This window comes from Erinaceus europaeus, chromosome 10, assembly GCF_950295315.1.
Source record: "Erinaceus europaeus chromosome 10, mEriEur2.1, whole genome shotgun sequence".
Classification (NCBI taxonomy): Eukaryota; Metazoa; Chordata; class Mammalia; order Eulipotyphla; family Erinaceidae; genus Erinaceus; species Erinaceus europaeus.
The window spans coordinates 12,793,483-12,812,324 of NC_080171.1; positions in this window are offsets into that span (position 1 = coordinate 12,793,483).

The following is an 18,842-nucleotide window of genomic DNA, read 5'->3' on the forward strand; positions in this document are numbered from 1 at the left end:
GTTCAATGCCTTGAAGTTTGATATACCGTGGCCTTCGTATATATGTCTAAGAATAAATCAGAAAACGTTTGAAGTATATTTAGGGAAAATGCCATTTTTTGTTTTCCAAGGATTGAGGGTCTATAGAAAGAGGCCTTTCAGCATAAATGTCAGGCATTCTTTGGGGATGAGTCAGTTCCCACAGAGATCCCCGTGGCCACTGGTCAGTACATCCCCCTCATTTGACACATAAGTGCTCATTGATCCCCTGTGAGACCTCTGCAATGGGGTTCCAGCACTTGGAGGGATGGTGTGAAAACTCCTAAGCCAACTTTTCCTTCTCCTCACAAGCCAGAGCCATCTGACCACCTCTTCAGTGTGGTCCCTGGATCAACAGCATCCTTCTCACCTAGGAACTTATAATTTCTTGCCCACCCAGTAGACCTAATTAATAGGAACTTTCAGGCTTAGGGCTTTGCCTTCCAGTAGGTTTCTATTCACAACCATTGAGAGCCACTGATTAAGAATCAGAATCCACAGGTCAGGATCTGAATTCTAGGAATGCCAGTCGAGGGGTCTGGGGGTGGTGTGGGGAGATGGCAAGTGGGATGCTGGGAGGTAGAGTGGGCGGTAGAGAACAAGCCCAACTCCTGGAGTAGACTCATTTCTCTGGCAGGGTACTTTGTTCTTCCTTTCAGTTTTTCTGAAAGCAAAGGGAGCTGCTCTTTTTTGTTGTTTGTTTGTTTCATTTTTTTTTATTATTATTATACTTATTTATTGGAGGGAGACAGCCAGAAATTAAGAGGAAAATAGAAAGGGGAAAGACAGAGAGACACTTGCAGTCCTGCTTCCCCACTTTCCTTCTGCAGGTGGAGACTGGGGGCTTGAACCCAGGTCCCTGTTCATTATAATGTGTGTGCTCAATCAGGTGCACCATCACCCAGCCCCCAAGGGAGTTTAGATCTTTTCAAACCTTCAGAAACTGAAGGAATTTGCCCCTTTCAAACCTTCCTTGCAAGGATTACCGAGAGGAGTCCCACATGAAACGAAAGAGCACAGGAATTCCAACTTAAAAAAATAATAATTAATTAATTAATTTTCATTTTGTTGCCCTTGTTTTTATCATTGTTGTGATTATTATTATTGTTGTTATTAATGTTGTTGTTGCCGATAGGACAGAGAGAAATGGAGAGAGGAGGGGAAGACAGAGAGGGGGAGAGAAAGACAGACACTTGCAGACCTGCTTCACCACTTGTGAAGCGACTCCCCTGCAGGTGGCTCAAACCAGGATCCTTACACTGGTCCTGGTGCTTTGCGCCATGTGCTCTTAACCAGCTGTGCTACCGCCAACCCCCCCGAATTCCAACATTTAATGAGATGGTCAGTATTAGAACAGAATCAGAAACACAACAACAACAGCTGTGTTCATAACTACATTATTCATAGTAGCCAGAGAGTGGGTGCAGACTACATCCTCATCATTAGATGACCAGCTAACGAAGTTATGGGACTGATATTCTATGGGCTATTACTCTACAGTCAAAAAAGATGATATTGTGTCCCTTGGGACAAAGTGGAAGGAACCAAAGATGATTATGCTTAGCAAAAGACGTAGAGAGATGGGAGACAACTGCTGGGTGGTGTCACTCATGTGTGGGATCCAGAGACCTTATTTACATGAACTTGCCAAAAAAAAAAAAGTCAGACAAAACAACAGTGAGAAAACTGCTTCTAAGACTTATGAGAACTCTGGTGGTTATCTCTGGGAGTTGGGAAGGTGAGATGCAGAACTTTGGTGGTGGGTGTAGTGTGCATCTATACATTGGCATCATACAATCTTGTAACAGATTATTAACACAATGAAAAATTATTTTTTAAGAAAGAGAAGTACATGAAAGAGCCCAGCTTCCTTGCCATACAGACATTCTTTCTCACGCAGCTTCCTGTGCAAGTGCTTTTTTTTTTTTTTTTTTTTTTTTTTTGGTGCTTTCACTTTTCCTAAATAAAAGTGTAAAATGCCTGGGGGTGGGGGGAGAAGTACAGTGACATAGACGAAGAACTGAGAAGAGAAAAAGAAATGTTTAATTTTACTAGACCAGCCACAGAGGAGGGAACTATGATAACTCGGTTTTGTTATTTTGCCAAATACTTGTTGAATGCCTAGTAATTTTGCATAGTTCATTAAAATAAATCCTATGCATACACTTTATAATCAGCAGTGGTTTTCCTTATTATTGCATAGGTATTAAATATCAAACCAGGTACTTGCTCAGTAGAATAGTGAATGCACATTCCATGATAAATACAAAGCATTTATTCATGTCCTTCTTCAAGGCATTACTTATATGGATAGACATAATTAGGCATGTTTCTTACTCAGATAAATTTAAAGTTCACCACATATAATTTTTAAAAATATTTTTATTATTTATTTGATAGAGATAGCCAGAAATCAAGAGGGAAGGGGAAGATAGAGAGGGAGAGAGACAGAGAGACACCTGCAGTACTGCTTCACCATTTGAAAAGCCTTCCTTCTGCAGGTGGGGATCAGGGGTTCAAACACTGGTCCTTGGGCATCATAACATGTGCACTCAACCAGGTGTGCCACCACTTGGCACCCACCACATATAAATTCTTTATTTTTTTAAATATGTATTTATTCCCTTTTGTTGCCCTTGTTGTTTTATTGTTGTAGTTATTGATGCTGTTGTTGTTGGATAGGCCAGAGAGAAATGGAGAGAGGAGGGGAAGGCAGCGAGGGGGAGAGAAAGACAGACCTGCTTCACCGCCTGTGAAGCGACCACCTCTACAAGTGGGGAGCCCGGGGCTCGAACAGGGATCCTTAGGCCGGTCCTTGTGCTTTGTGCCATGTGTGCTTAACCTGCTATGCTACCGCCCAACTCCCACCACATATAAATTGTTAGATCCTATAAAAACTCTGAAACTTGTGCATTGCCCTTGAAACTGCAAGCTAATTGCACTAGACGTTAATTTTCAGTTCAGGCCACCTAGGACATCATCCCGTGACTATCTTTTGTCTTAACATTTTGCTGAAGTCTTCCACACAGATTTCAACCCCACTCCTTTATTTTAGCTCTGAATTGACTTATATAAGGAAAAGTTAAGAAACTAGCATGGGGTGGGGTGGAGCCCTACAGGAGGGCTTGGCTCTGAGTCCACAGTTGTCCTCACAAAGAAGTAAGGCAATGAGTGCCATCCCAGCATGCTTCACTTCAGACTGTGTCCAGAGACTTCAGGTGTGGAACGAAAACCCTTCAGCTTCATCACTCGGGTGAGACCTTTCCTTTCACAGTATTCTCTAACTCCATTCCAGGTGGTCCACTCCCCAATAAAGTCCCCAAACCTAGATATAGACCAGGTCCCCTGTGATAGAGGATATGTTCACATGTGTCCATAAACCAGGGAAAAATATATACCTGAAAGCAGAAGTACACAAGAGTCTGCAGTGAGTACCCCCCAACACTTCATCTGCACTATTCCAGCCTTTAGGTCCATGATGGTCAACAATTCGTTTGGCTTCGTATGTTAACTCTCTTTTCAGCCACCAGGTTCTGGATGCCAGCAAGATACCGACCAGACTTCCCTGGACAGACCACCCCATCAATGTGTCCTGGAGCTCTGCTTCCCCAAAGCCCCACCCACCAGGGAAAGAGAGAGACAGGCTGGGAGTATGGATAGACCTGTCAACGTCCATGTTCAACGGGGAAGCAATCACAGAAGCCAGACCTTCCACCTTCTGCATCCCACAATGACCCTGGGTCCATACTCCCAGAGGGATAAAGAGTAGGAAAACTATCATGGGAGGGGATGGGATATGGAGATTGGGTGGTGGGAATTGTGTGGAGTTGTGCCCCTCCTATCCTACAGTTCCGTTAATGTTTCCTTAAATTAAAAAAAAAAAAAAGAGGAAGAGACAAGAGTTTACTCTCAAAGAAATCACAACCTCACAGAGAGATAGCAAAAACAGAAGCAAATAAGTGTGATATGTTGTGACCTGGGCTAAACAAGGATTGTGTATGACGCTGTATGGGGGAAGGGTAAATGTTTGGTTTGTTTTGTTAGAAAACTACAGATCACAAAGAAAAAACTAAAAAACATCTTTTCCAAATTACACTATACTATTGCTTGTGTTGTTTTAAAAAGATATTCAGATAGTGTGTGACATGTATCTGATACTTAAAAAGAAAGTTGGCTGATGAACATGTAACTAGAATGAATTTTTCAGGTTTCTCTATTTTATTTTATTTATTACTATTATTATTTTTACCAGAGCACTGCCCAGTCAGCTCTGGCTGCTTGTGGTGCAGGGAAATGAATCTGGGACTTTGGAGCCTCAGGCATGAGAGGCTCTTTGCATAAACATTATGCTATCTACCTCGGTCCTGTTTCTTTATTCTTTAGTTTGATTTTTATAGCTACCACTTGAAAAGTCTGTTTTCTTTTCTTCTGATTGCATATATCAATGTAATGTGTGAAAAATGTGTGTCTATGTGTTTAATTTGTGTGTGTCTAAATAAAAGCACAAGGTAAAGATGCTGTCAAAAAAAAGAAAGAAAAAGACGAAGATGTCAAAAAAAAAAAAAAAAAAGCAGTTGATATGATACAACCTCAGTTCAAAGTTTCGTAAAGCTAAGAATAGAAGGGGAACAAGAAGAGACTTCCTCTGTCTGTCCAGAGGCATCTATGGAGCCCAAGGCCAACCTCAGACGTAATGAGAGAAAACCTGGCTGCCCCCTCCCTGGGGCCCGGAACAAGATAAGGATACACGTTCTCATTGTTAGTCCTTGTTGTCAGAGCTTCTGGTTAGTTCATTAAGGCAAAGGAAAGAAGTAGAAAAGGAAGAAGTAGTCTTGCTTTTATATACAAATGGCGTGTGATTATTTGTGGAGAAAACCTGATGGGGTCAACATGCAGTGAAGCTGCTGGAGCTCTGAAGTGGGCTCAGTGAGGCTGCAAGGTGCCACTTCAATACAATAAAACCAATCTTATTTCTAGGGTGGGGATGCCTACAACATCCATGCCTGCAACTCTGACAGGCCCAGGTTCAGTCCCCAGTGCTACCACAAACCAGAAGTGAGCAGTGCTCTAATAAAAGAAAAAAATATATTTTATTTCTATATAGTAGCAGTAGAAATATAAAATGAGAAGCAATATCATTTACAATAGCATAAAAACATGAAACTCTTAGATATAAATCTAGGCAATACTATGTACATGACCTGTGCTACAAACTATGAAATAATCTGATAGAAAGCAAGGTCTAAATAAATGAAATGACATCTTCATTTTTATTATTATTTTATTTATAAAAAGGAAACACTGACAAAACCATAGGATAAGAGGGGTAAAACTCCACACAATTCCCACCACCAGAACTCTGGATCCCATCCCCTCCCATGATAGCTTTCCTATTCTTTATCCCTCTGGGAGTATGGGCCCGAGGTTGTTGTGGGATGCAGAAGGTGGAGGGTCTGGCTTCTCTAATTGCTTCCCCATTGAACATGGGTGTTAGCAGGTCGATCCACACTCCCAGCCTGTCGCTCTCTTTCCCTAGTGGGGCAGGACTCTGAGGAATCAGAGCTCCAGGACACATTGGTGGGGTTGTCTGTCCAGGGAAGTCTGGTTGGCATCATGCATCTGGAACCTGGTGGCTGAAAAGAGAGTTAACATACAAAGCCAAACAAATTGTTGACCAATTATGGACCTAAAGGCTGGAATAGTGCAGATGAAGAGTTGGGAGGTCCTCCATTTTGTAGATAACTAGTAGGCATATTTTAGTATATTCCAAAGGGCCTGTGGCTATACTAGTTTTATTTTTCTCTCTCTCTCTCTCTTTCCCCCCTGAGCATGGAATCTGATATGAAATATCTTACTGCTTAATTCAAGGTGTTTTTTTTTTTCATCATTCCCGTCACCAAAGGTCTGTGTCTCTATCCCCGGTAATTCCATTTCTCCCACAGTCTTGCGAGTATGTTGACCATTTTGTTTTTTCCACATTTGTATGTTTCATTCTCTACATTCCGCATCTGAGTGAAGACATACTATAGTTGTTCTTTACCTCCTGACTTGCTTCACTGAGCATCATCTCCAATTCCATCCATTTGATCCCAAAGGACACAATATCATTCCTTTTTATTGCTGCATGACACTCTGTTGAGTACATAACATACCTTATACGTTTTTTTAAAATATTTATTTATTTATTTATTCTCTTTTGTTGCCCTTGTTGTAGTTATTGATGTCGTCATTGTTGGATAGGACAGAGAGAAATGGAGAGAGGAGGGGAAGACAGAGAGGGGGAGAGAAAGACAGACACCTGCAGACCTGCTTCACTGCCTGTGAAGAGACTCCCCTGCAGGTGGGGAGCCGGGGGCTGGAACCGGGATCCTTGTGCTTCGCGCCAGGTGCGCTTAACCTGCTGCGCTACGCCCAACTCCCCCTATAAGTTTTTTTATCCACTCATCTTGTCAAAGGGCATTTTGGTCAGGTCCAGGTTTTCGCTATTGTGAATAAAGCTTCTATAAACATGGGGGGGTGCATATATTCTTTAGAATTAGTGATATTCTATCTTTTGGGCATCTATCTACTAGTGGAACTGCTGGCTCATAGGGTATTTCCATTTATATTTGTTTAAGGATCCCCCATACTGTTCTATTTCAAGGTTTTGATGGTCTAGCACTATTGGCTCCTCTCAGAGAAAGTATAGTTATAGCTTTTGTGTTTGGATGTTTGATTCGTTTTGAGTTAGTTTTTTAATTCAGTGTGAGGCAGGGGGTCTATCTTCACTCTTTTGCATGTGTGTGTTCCCAGTTGTTCCAATACCATTTGTTGGAAGACCCTGTCTTTGCCCCACTGAATGGTCTTGGGACCATTCCAGAAAGTCAATCAGTCATAAATGAGGGCTTCCCCTTTGGAATATAACTAAATATAACTAGCTGTCTACAAAACAGAGGACCCCCCAACTCTTCATGTGTACTACTCCAGCCTTTAGGTTCGTGATTAGTCAACAACTTGTTTGGTTTTATATGTTAACTCTCTTTTCAGCCACCAGGTTCCAGATGATAGCATGATGCCAACCAGACTTCCCTGAACAGACAACCCCACCAATGTGTCCTGGAGCTCTGCTTCCCCGGAGTCCTGCCCCACTAAGGAAAGAGAGAGACAGGCTGGGAGTATGGATTGACTTGCTAACACCCATGTTCAGCGGGGAAGCAATTAGAGAAGCCAGACCTTTCACCTTCTGCATCCCACAATGACCTTGGGTCCATATTCCCAGAGGGATAAAGAATAGGAAAGTTACCAGGGGAGAGGATGGGATACAGAGTTCTGGTGGTGGGGATTGTGTGGAGTTTTGCCCCTCTTATCCTATGGTTTTGTCGGTGTTTCCTTTTATATAAATAAATAAATAAATAAATAAATAAATAAATAAATAAATGAGGGCTTCCTTCTCAAACTCTGTTCTATTGCATACGTATCAGTGGCAGACCATCTGCTGAAGATTTGTAGAACAATCCAAACCCATGAAGTACTAGTCTTTGGCTTTGTATTTACTTTCAAGTCTATTTTGTCTCTTCTAAGTTTGGACAACAGATTTTTGGCAAAGACAAAAAGTTAGTTTGGCTGAGGAATCATGGTCTCTTCAACAAAGAATTCTGAAATAACTGAGTTTTCGCGCGCCCTTGATTTCTTTCTTTCTTTTTTTTTTTTAACTCTTCTTCCTGTGACCAATGCTTGCAGCTTAACCTCTATCTTTTAAATGGTCCTATTCTTCCAGAAGTTGTTTTCTTGTGTCTTTTCAAAGCATCAATTTAATTAAGCCTAATTAAATTTAAATATTTTTGCCTGTGCTTTCTTTCTTCTAAGGCCATGCCTTATCTCTCTGGTCACGGACTCTCTGAAATCTGGGAATGTGAGCAGCACAAGTGGAACCGCTGATGAGCATTCAGGAGGCGGTCTGTGAATCTGGCCTCTGTGCCTGGCCCAGGCAAAGGGCCTCCCCCAGCCCCCAGGAGCCCTGAGGAGGAGAACAAGTAGCCATAACCAGAGACTTGAGTGCCCGCAGGACTATGGAGAGCAAGGATCTGGAGAAGAGAGACCTCTTCTGTACCACCTCCCTCTGCCACCTCTTCCTACTAGCATAACCTGACCTGGATTGGGGGTCTTTAGTAGGGCAGGGTGCCCAGGTAGAGAGAGATCTGTGTGGCATAATCAGTCTCCCAGTTTGGAAAGGGCTGGGTGATGGCATACCCAGTAAAGTGTACACATGATAATGCAAGAGCGCCCAAGTTCAAGCCCCGGGTCCCTTTTCAGGAAGGAAGCTTCACAAGCAGTGGAGTCGTGCCCCAGTTGTCCTTCCTCTTTCCCTCTCCTTCTGGAGTTCTTCTGTCTCCATCAGAAAAAAAGAAAAGAAAATGGCCTCCAGGAATGGTGGAAATGTTGTGTAGACAGAGTCCCAATGATAAGCCCGGTGACAAAAGGAAAGAAAGGAAGAAAAAGAGAAAGAAAGAAGGAAAGAATAAAAGAGAGGGAGGAAGGATGGAAGAAAGAAAGGCTTTCAGTTCTCCCAGAAAGCTATTGAATCAGAAGTTCTGTGGCAAGTATGTGTGTGTGTGTGTGTGTGTGTGTGTGTGTGTGTGTATGTGAGTGTGTGTGAGTGAATGTGCGTGTGTGTGAGTGAATGTGTGTGTGTGAGTGTGTATGTGTGTGAGTGAGTGTGTATGTGTGTGAGTGTGTGTGAGTGAATGTGTGTGTGTGTGTGTGAGTGTGTGTGTGTGAGTGTGTGTGTGTGAGTGTGAGTGAGTGTGTGTGTGTGAGTGTGTGTGTGAGTGTGAGTGAGTGTGTGTGTGTATGTGTGTGAGTGAGTGTGTGTGAGTGTGTGTGTGAGTGAGTGTGTGTGAGTGAATGTGTGTGTGTGTGTGTGAGTTAGTGAGTGTGTATGTGTGTGAGTGAGTGTGTGTGAGTGAATGTGTGAGTGTGTGTGTGAGTGTGTGTGAGTGTGTGTGTGTGAGTGTGTGTGTGTGAGTGTGTGTGTGTGTGTGTGTGAGTGTGTGTGTGAATGTGTGTGTGAGTGTGTGTGTGAGTGAGTGTGTGTGAGTGAATGTGTGAGTGAATGCGTGTGTGTGAATGTGTGTGATGTGTGTGTGAGTGTGTGAGTGTGTGTGTGAATGTGTGAGTGTGTGTGTGAATGTGTGTGTGAGTGAATGTGTGTGTAAGTGTGTGTGTGTGAGTGAATATGTGTGTGTGTGAGTGTGTGTGAGTGTGTGTGTGTGAATGTGTGTGAGTGTGTGTGTGAGTGTGTGTGAATGTGTGTGAGTGTGTGTGTGAATGTATGAGTGTGTGTGTGTGTGTGAGTGTGTGTGTTTGTGAGAGTGTGTGTGTGTGTGTGTGTGTCTGTGAGAGTGTGTGTGTGAATGTGTGTGTGAGTGTGTGTGTGAGAGTATGTGTGAGAGTGTGTGTGTGTGTGTGTGTGTGTGTGGTCACCCTGATACACCTAGGTAGTAAGTGAACTTACCTAACGCTGGCCTTACTTTACCAAGATCTCCTGATCTCCTGTCTTGCTGCTGCCGCTTGCTCCCTGCTACAGCTGCAGTTTCCTTAAGACTTGCTCAGGTTAATGAACTGCCCCTTGTCAATTACTTCAGAAGTACTTAGTCACAGCATATGCATATGAATAGCCTTCACCTTTTCTGCTTATGAAAATTCATTCTCACGCACAATAATTGCTAAGGCCTTTTTACTTTTAGTGATTTGCCTGCATGATTCCACTGTTCCTGGAGGACTTTGCTGCCCCCCTTTTTTTTAAATTTCAGATAGAGAGAGGCAGAAAGAAAGAGAGACATCACAGACGAAGGGTTTACAAATAACAACATGTGACCTCTACCAGGTGAGCTGTTTTCCAGGCTCTGTATAGCAATTTTTTTTAACTTCAAAAAATTTTTTATTTATTTACTTGACAATACAGAGAGGGAAGGGAAGATAGAGAGGGAGAGACAAAGAAAGACACCTACAGCACTTCACCACTCATGAAGCTTCTCCCCCACCACCACAGGTGGGGACAAGGAGCTTGAACCCTGGTCCTTGCACACAGTAATATGTGTCTGTGTGCTGTCCACCAAGTGTGCACCACCCGTATGTGGGATTAAAACAAGTTTTTTTAGGGGGTGGAGGTAGATAGCATAATGGTTATGCAAAGAGACCCTCATGTCTGATGCTCCATAGTCCCAGGTTCAGTTCCCCATACCACCATAAGCCAGAGCTGAGCAGTGCTCTGGTAAAAGAAAAAAAAAAAAAAATATATATATATATATATTGGACAGGGATAGAAAGGCAGAAAGGCAGAGAGAAAGAAAGAGACCACAGCACTGAAGTGTGTGCCTTCACTGCTGTGCGGACCGAGCTCAAACCTGGGTCGTGCACAGAGCAAAGCGGTGTCCTAGCCCAGTGAGCTATTTTGCTGGCCCCATTTTATGATATGATATGTGCTATAATATCAGTGACATCTGTAGGTGACAGTCCACTTATTTACATAAGCACCAAGGTAGCTATCACCGTCTGCATTGCCCATGACCGAGGTAGCTATCACCATTTGCATTGCCCATGTGCAGAAACAGAGGCCTGGATGGGCCGTGGTCAATCTTGGCTCACAGTGTCCACGTCTCCTCCTAAATTGACATGGGGAGAGCTGTTAGAGGTTAGGCCCCATATGTGTTCACTGTAGGAAGAAGGAAATGGCTAGTGGTGACTCTGCTAGTTATAGCGACAGTTCTTGGCAGGACCCAGCTTAGTGTCTTAGTCACCGTGGCCCTTGAAGGTCCTCACTTCCTAAAGGAGGGGAGATGTCACTTGATGAAGTGGAACAGACAGTGGGGAGTGGAGGAGGGTGAGACAAGCCAACCCGCTCCAGCTACTGACTCCAGCATTCCTTTTTATTTTTTTATTTAAGAAAGTAGGCATTAACAAAACCCTAGGAAAGGAGGGGTACAACTCCACACAATTCCCACCACCAGAACTCTGGATCCCATCCCCTCCCCTGATAGCTTTCCTATTCTTTATCCCTCTGGGAGTATGGACCCACGGTCATTGTGGGATGCAGAAGGTGGGAGATCTGGCTTCTATAATTGCTTCCCCGCTGAGCATAGGCATTGACAGGTTGATCCATACTCCCAGCCTGTCTCTCTCTTTCCCTAGTGGGGAAGGGCTCTGGGGAAGCTGAGCTCCAGGACACATTGGTGGGGTTGTCTGTCCAGGGAAGTCTGGTTGGCATCATGCTGGCATCCGGAAACCTGGTGGCTGAAAAGAGAGTTAAATACAAAGCCAAACAAATTGTTGACCAATCATGGACCTAAAGGCTGGAATAGTGCAGATGACTTTTGTGTACTTTTGCTTTCAGGTCCAGCATTCCTTTTTTTTTTTGCCTCGAGGGTTATGACTGGGGCTCGGTGCCTGCACTACGAATCCACTGCTCCTGGCAGCCATTTTTTCCATTTTATTGGGCAAAACCAAGAAATTGAGAGAGGAGGGAGAGATGGAGAGGGAGAGAGAAAGAGAGACACCCAAAAACTTGCTTCTCTGCTTGTAAAGCATCCCCCCTTCAGGTGAGGAGCTGAGGGCTCGAACCAGGATCCTTGTGTGGGTCTTTGTGCCCAGTACTATGTGTGTTTAGCCTGGTGTGCCACCGTCGGGCCCCCCACTCCAACACTCCTCAGCTGAGCACATGCTCCTGCCTCTTAGAACTTCCTTTCCTCCTCTCTGACATGGCATATGTGCTCCACCTTGCCCAGCCCCCACAACAGCCTGGAGTCTCAAACGGAACAACAGATGAGAATGGTGACATACACCCGCAAGTGTGAGGCTCGAAGCTGCAGAAGTGGCAAAGGATGAGGTCACTGGAGAGGAACCCGGCAACTCGGCGGCCTCCTGCAGCAAAGAAGCAACACTGTGGTCTGCCTCAGCCCCTGCAGCTGGTGGAAGCAGGGGACCTGTGGAGGGTTAGTCAGGATGGATGGTCTGACCCTTGCTGGGGCAGAGGGTAGCCCAGAGACGCCACCCAGCAGATGCCATCAGAGCAGAGAGCTATGAGCTAGGGAGAGCCCACCACCACCGCCCACCCTATTTCTAGGTTGGCCGACGCCACTCTGGAGTCTGGGCAAGGGGTCCACCCAGAGACCCGTGTGAGTATCTCATTTTTCTGGCCTTGGTGCTACCATCCAAGGTGACTGAGTCCTAACCATTCCACATCTCTTTTATGATTCCTCTTCTGTCTGGCACTTGCACCTGCCCTCCCCCCCCACACACCGGTGCTCCTCCCTGAGTCCTGGCCAATGTGTTTGTCCTTCTGCACTGGTCAGAGGCACACAGTCAAGCTTCAAGGAGACTGCTTGGAGGTTGGGGCCCAGGAAACTCCCTCCCCCCAGATTGGAATCTTGGCTGGCTGGCTGGCCTTAGGCAGCTTGCTAATGCCTTTGGTCCTCTGTTTCTCCATCTGCAAAATAGGGATTATAAATACACTCATCTCCCTGGGCTGAGAATTTATGGCCTAATGTGCAGAAAGGGCTTTGCCCAACTCCCGGGGAGGATGGGTAGGGCGAGAAGTTCCAACTATTTTCAGCAGCACCCGGGCCTGGAGGCACCACTCTGGAGTGGTTCCAGGGAATGGTAGAGACACCAGAAATAGTTAGGAATCTGTGGTCCCTTGACTCAGGGTTATACATGGTTTCTCTGAGGCTTCTGAAGGAACTAGCAAACGGCTAAAGGTCCCACACCTGGGGGCCCCAAATCTGGGAACTACTGTCCAAGGGGAGATTTAGAGTTTTTTTTCAACTCTTAACACCACTTTAACTGTGCTGAGGTTCAGCCAAACTTCTTGAAAGGGTCAGTGTGGCCAGAGGCATCTGGGCCAGTGGTGAGTCCAATGCAGCCCCAGGAGGGGTGAACACATCCCAGAATCCTCTCTCCCAGGTCCAGCCGCCCTAAGGAAGAGCCACACATCAGAGGGAAGCCTGCAGCTTCCTGCTCTACCTGGCCAGAAACTGGGTCCCATGCTGCCTCCAACCAATCTGATCTGAAAGGCCTGGGGTGAAGGAAATGGTGATTACAAAGTCTGGAAGCCCCCTTTGCAAAGAGGTCATAGAGCCTGTGTCTTGAGTCCCCCAAGGGCCTTCTGAGAAAAGAGAGAGAGAGAGAGAGAATGCTATTGTTTCTTTTCTTTCATTTCTCCTTCCCTCCCCCTCAGTCCTTTTTGAAATCATATATATAGCCAAGGATCAGGAGGGCTATGAGCAGAAACCTGCCCATGAAAGGCAGACTTCGCAGCAGAGCCTGGAGGAATTTGGAGGACAACATCCAGGGAGGTCCCCTCAGTGAAACCAAGCTGACAGAGCAACCTGAGACCCTTCCCTTTGTGACCTTCTTCTCTTCCTTCCTTCTTTCTTTCTAGAACTTTTCATTTATTTGATAGGACAAAGAGATTAAGAGGGGAGGGAAAATAGTGAAGAGAGAGACACCTGCAACACTGCTTCACCTCTCATAAAGCTTCCTGCCTGCAGGTAGGGGCCAGGGACTTGAACCCAGGTCCTTGTGTACTCAACCAGGTGTGCCATGGTCTGGCCTTCTGTCTTCATAGCCCTAAGACATCCAGAGCAGCCCCCCTGCCCCCCCCACACACACACCTAAACAGAGGGAGAAACAAATCCCAGGGGGTCAGGCAGTGGTGCACCTGGTTAAGCGCACACACTACAGTGCACAAGGACCCAGGTTCAAGTCTAGTCCGCACCTGTAGGGGGAGAGGAGCTTCACGAGTATTGAAGCAGGGCTGCAGTTGTCTCTGTCTCTCTCCCTCCCCCTCCTTAATTTCTCTCTGTCTCTACCCAATAAGAGATAAATAACTAATTAAAAAACAAAAAAGAGGGGGCCAGGCTGTGGCACACCTGGTTAATTTCACACATTACAGTGCACGACGACCCGGGTTCAAGCCACTGGCCTCCACCTGCAGAGGGGAAGCTTCACAAGTGGTAAAGCAGGGCTGCAGGTAACTGTCTCTCTAGCTCCCCTTTCCTCTCAACTTCTCTCTGTTTCTATCCAACAATAAATAAATACATATTGAGAGAAAGAAAGAAAGGAAGGAAGGAAGGAAGAAAGAAAGAAAGAAAGAAAGAGAGAGAGAAATTAACTAAAAATCTAGCTTGCTTTTCTTGAGTATTCACTACCAGTAATTCGCCAATATGGTGTGAAAACATTGTCTGTTATCCCACATGGTTTTACGCTAGCTCTCCAAAGTAGGCACTTTCACTGGACTACTGCCGGGCTGGCTTCACGGGCGGGAGACAGACGACCAGGGATTCATGGGCAGACTACTGTTACTATCCCCATTTTACAGAGAAGGACATGAAGGTACAAAGAGATTGAGCGAATCCGGTTGTGTCTGACACCGGAGCCCTGGCTACACCGTCCTGCCCAGGGGCCACAGAGGCAGTGGTCAGTGGAGGTGCCGGGGGTTCTGTCTAGGTCACCTCACTCCATGCTCAGTGCTCCTCCCTGGACACCCTTCTGTTTGTTTCTGTGGGGTCAGGAAGGATAACAATCTGGGCTGCGTCCAGACAGGGGCAGGTACAGAAGGAGCAGTTCTAGAAAGTAGAAGGAGACAGTGACACACACTGTGGATTGCTTCAGCAAACCTCCAAAAACAAATAAGTGAATGAAAAGCTCTTTAGAGATGTCTGGGTCCCCTCTTTGCTTTCCGTTTTCTTTTCTTTTTTTTTTTTTAATAAATTAAGTTTTTATTTATTTATTTATTTTCCTTTTTGTTGCCCTTGTTGTTTAACATTGTTGTGGTTATTAATGTCATTGTTGTTGGATAGGACAGGGAGAAATGGAGAGAGGAGGGGAAGACAGAGAGGAGGAGAGAAAGACAGACACCTGCAGACCTGCTTCACCGCCTGTGAAGCGACTCCCCTGCAGGTGGGGAGCCGGGGGCTCGAACTGGGATCCTTACGCAGGTCCTGGCGATTTGCGTCACGTGCGCTTAACCCGCTGCGCCACCGCCCGACTCCCTGCTTTCCGTTTTCATGCCACTCATTCTTCCTCCTTTCAGGAGTTAGCATCTCCTGAAAACGGATGTGCACCAGAGGCTGCGGCACGTGGTAACAGACAAGATCGGCACCAGCCCCTGTCCTTCTGGTTTAAACTCCACTGACCTCCACAGCCCTGGTAAGCTGTCCCCAAGCTCCTGATACCCAAGCCACACTGCCCTTTCTGAACCCTGGTTCAGTTCTCTTACTGAAACCCGACCTGGCTCAGGTGCACTCCTCCACACCCCGATCCTTCCTGGGACACCTTTTCTGGTATTGCCGACTGCACAGATGTGTGCAGAGAAAAGTGAAAAGTAAAGGGGAGGTGTCCACAAACTGCTTCAGCAGAAATTTAAAGAGGCAGTAGACCTTAAACTCAGTTGGAAGACCACTTTTTTTTTGCTTCCAGGGCTATCGATGGTGTTCAGTGCCAGCACTACAAATCTACAAGCCTTTCCCTTTCTTTCTTTCTTTCTTTCTTTCTTTCTTTCTTTCTTTCTTTCTTTCTTTCTTTCTCTTTCTTTCTTTCTTTCCTTCTTTCTTTCTTTCTCTTTTTTTCTTTCTCTCTTTTTTCTTTCTCTCTTTTTTCTTTCTCTCTTTCTCTCTTTCTTTCTCTTTTCCTTTCTTTCTTTCTTTCTTTCTTTCTCCCTCCCTTCCTCCCTTCCTTCTTTCCTTCCTTCCTTCCTTTCTTTTTGCTATTTTATTCAACAGGACAGATAAATTGAGAGGGAGGGGGCCGGGAGGTGGTTAAGCACACATAGTATGAAGCGCAAGGATGTGAGCAAGGATCCTAGTTCAAGCCCCCAGCTCCCCACCTGCAGGGGGGTCACTTCACAAGCAGTGAAGCAGGTCTGCAGATGTCTCTCTCTCTCTCTCTCCCCCTCTCTGTCTTTCCCTCCCCTCTCAATTTCTCTCTAATGGCCTCCAGGAGCAGTGGATTCATGGTGCAGGCACTGAGCCCCAGCAATAACCCTGGAGGCAAAAAAAAAAAAGGAAGGAAGAAAGAAAGAAAGAAAGAAAGAAAGAAAGAAAGAAAGAAAGAAATTGAGAGGGAAAGGAGAGACAGAAAGAGAGAAAGATAGACACCTGTAAACCTGCTTCACCACTTGTGAATCAACCCCCCCACAGGTGGGGAGCCGGGACTTGAACCTGGATTCTTGTGCTTAATAGGGTGCACAGCAGCCTGGCCCCAAGAGGGTCTATATATTTCCAGGGCACTGGGATATACCTGGCAGAGTGCTCACAGTGCCATCCTCACACAGGTTCCAGCCCCTGGGCCCCACCTGCAGGGGGAAGCTTTATGAGCAAAGGAGCAGTATTGCAAGTCTCCGTCTCTTTCTTTCCTCTCTCCCTCTCTCTCTCTCCTTTCTACCTCTATCTCTACCTTTCTGCTTCTGTCTCTAAAAAAGAAGAAGGAGGAGGAGGAGGAAGAGGAGAAGGAGAAGGAGGAGGAGGAGGAGGAGGAGGAGGAGGAGGAGGAGGAGGAGGAGAAGAAGAAGAAGAAGAAGAAGAAGAAGAAGAAGAAGAAGAAGAAGAAGAAGAAGAAGAAGAAGAAGAAGAAGAAAAAGAAGAAGAAAAAGAAGAAGAAGAAGAAGAAAACCACTGGGAATGGTGGAGTCATCATAGAGACACCAAGCCCCAGTAATAACCCCAATAACAAAAAAACAAACAAACGTTTTGCGCCCAGGTAAGTGCACTTAGTACTAAGCGCAAGGACCTTGGTTCAAGCTCCTGGCTCCCCACCTGCAGTGGGGATACTTGAGGAGCGGTGAAGCAAGTCTGCAGGTGTCTGTCTGTCTTTCTCCTTATCTCTCCTCCCTTCTCAATTTCTCTCTGTCCTCTTGAATAAAATGTTGGGGGGAGACCACTAGCAGCAGTGCATTCGTAGTGTCTGTACTGAGCCCCAGTGACTGGAGGCAAAAATTAATTAATTAATAATAACTAGAAGGAGAAGGAGGAGGAGGAGGAGAAGAAGGAGATGGAAGAAGAGAAGGAGGAGGAGGAAGTGGACAGATGCTATAAGTGAAGTTCTTCCCCAGGTAAGAATCTTTTGGGGGGGGGGGCTCGGCAGTAGCACAGTGGGTTAAGCGCACGTGGCGCAAAGCACAGGGACCAGTGTAAGGATCCCGGTTCGAGCCCCAGGCTCCCCACCTGCAGGGGAGTCGCTTCATAGACGGTGAAGCAGGTCTGCAGGTGTCTATCTTTCTCTCCTTCACAGACGGTGAAGCAGGTCTGCAGGTGTCTGTCTTTCTGTCCCCCTCTCTGTCTTCCCCTTCTCTCTCCATTTCTCTCTGTCCTATCCAACAACGACAATAATAATAAAACAACAAAGGCAACAAAAGGGAATAAGTAAATAATAAATAAATCTTTTTTAAAAAGAATCTTTGTGGGAATTCCCTTGCAGTCGCAGTTTTCAGCCCACAAAGTCCAGTTGAACGCTAAAGCTGAGCTGGTGTTCTTGGATTGGTCCAGTTCTACCCTAGGTGGTGCCGCCGCGGTCTGACATGCTGAGCCCCACTGCCCGGCGGTGCTGGCTAGGCTTCAGAGTGTTCTGCTCTGGTTCCCACCCTTGTAGCGTGGTCACCAGGAGACAGTTGCTTGGCTGTTACTGGGTCACGGTGTCCTCTCCACACAGTTTGTTATTACTATTGTTTTATTCTTTTAGAGTTGAGGGGTGGGGCATTAGCTGTCTTAGACCCTGAGGAATTGCACCTGACGTTGTGCAGTTTCCATGAACCTGTGTCTGGTATCTCAACAGCTTTCCCTCGGTGATTTTCCCAGCCAACCTGGCCTGTGTCCCCAGGCCCTAATGCCCAGTCCCTCACACTTGCGCCAGGCTCCTGGGACTGCGTGGTGTGTTTGCGGAGCTCTTGGGCAGTTCTGCTCAGCCAGGGAGATTCTGGGGCAGACGGGGAGTTCCTCAACACTGCACACTCATGGGGAGTAGGGATTACATCCTACTATGGTTTTCCAGTGCTGGAAGTTCTGGCACAGATCATATCCTTCCATTTATCCATTCATTTGTCCATCTGTCCATCCGTTCAAGAAATATGCACTGAGCACCTATGATGTTCTGCTACTGAGTTTATAATCATGAACAGAACAGACCGAAGTTCCTGCATTCATTTGCATTCTGGTGAGAAATTACGAGGTGGACAGACAAAAGACTGAATGATTATGCCTCGAACCCTTAAAACCCTTCTCTAGGTCCTATAGCTAGAAAAAGGCACACTTGAGAACTGTGTGTATAATCAGAGGATCAAATATTTATCTAAACTAAGTGAGCTCTTAGAGGAAGCCTACCTTCCTCTGTGGTGTGTGTTTAAAAATCACCGGAAAGAGACTGTGTTGGGATTAGTCTTTGCGAGGCAGTCCTGCTTCAGAGCTCCACACCCACTGAAGTGTTAGTCTGAGGCTTGCAGAAAAAAATAAAATAAACTTTAAGAGTCACAGAAATGATTCCATTTGAGGAAACACCAGGCCCAGGGGCAGTAATAACAAAAATAATCACAGCAAACACTTGCACTGCACAGACTGGTGCCAGCCCCAGGAGAAGTCCCTGGTTCCCGGCAGATGACAAAGCTGTGTCGGAAGGAAGGGGAGGCTGTGAGAGGAGGTGACCCTGACTGCGGCTGCCCGGCCCTTGAGATCAAGCTATTGTTCACTTGGTCTCCTACTGCCCCAATCCACAGCTAACTGGCAGACCTGGTGCCTTTGAAACTCCCAGAGAGTCAATGGGAGAAAAAAAGTTAATTATTATTTTTTTTAATTAACTTT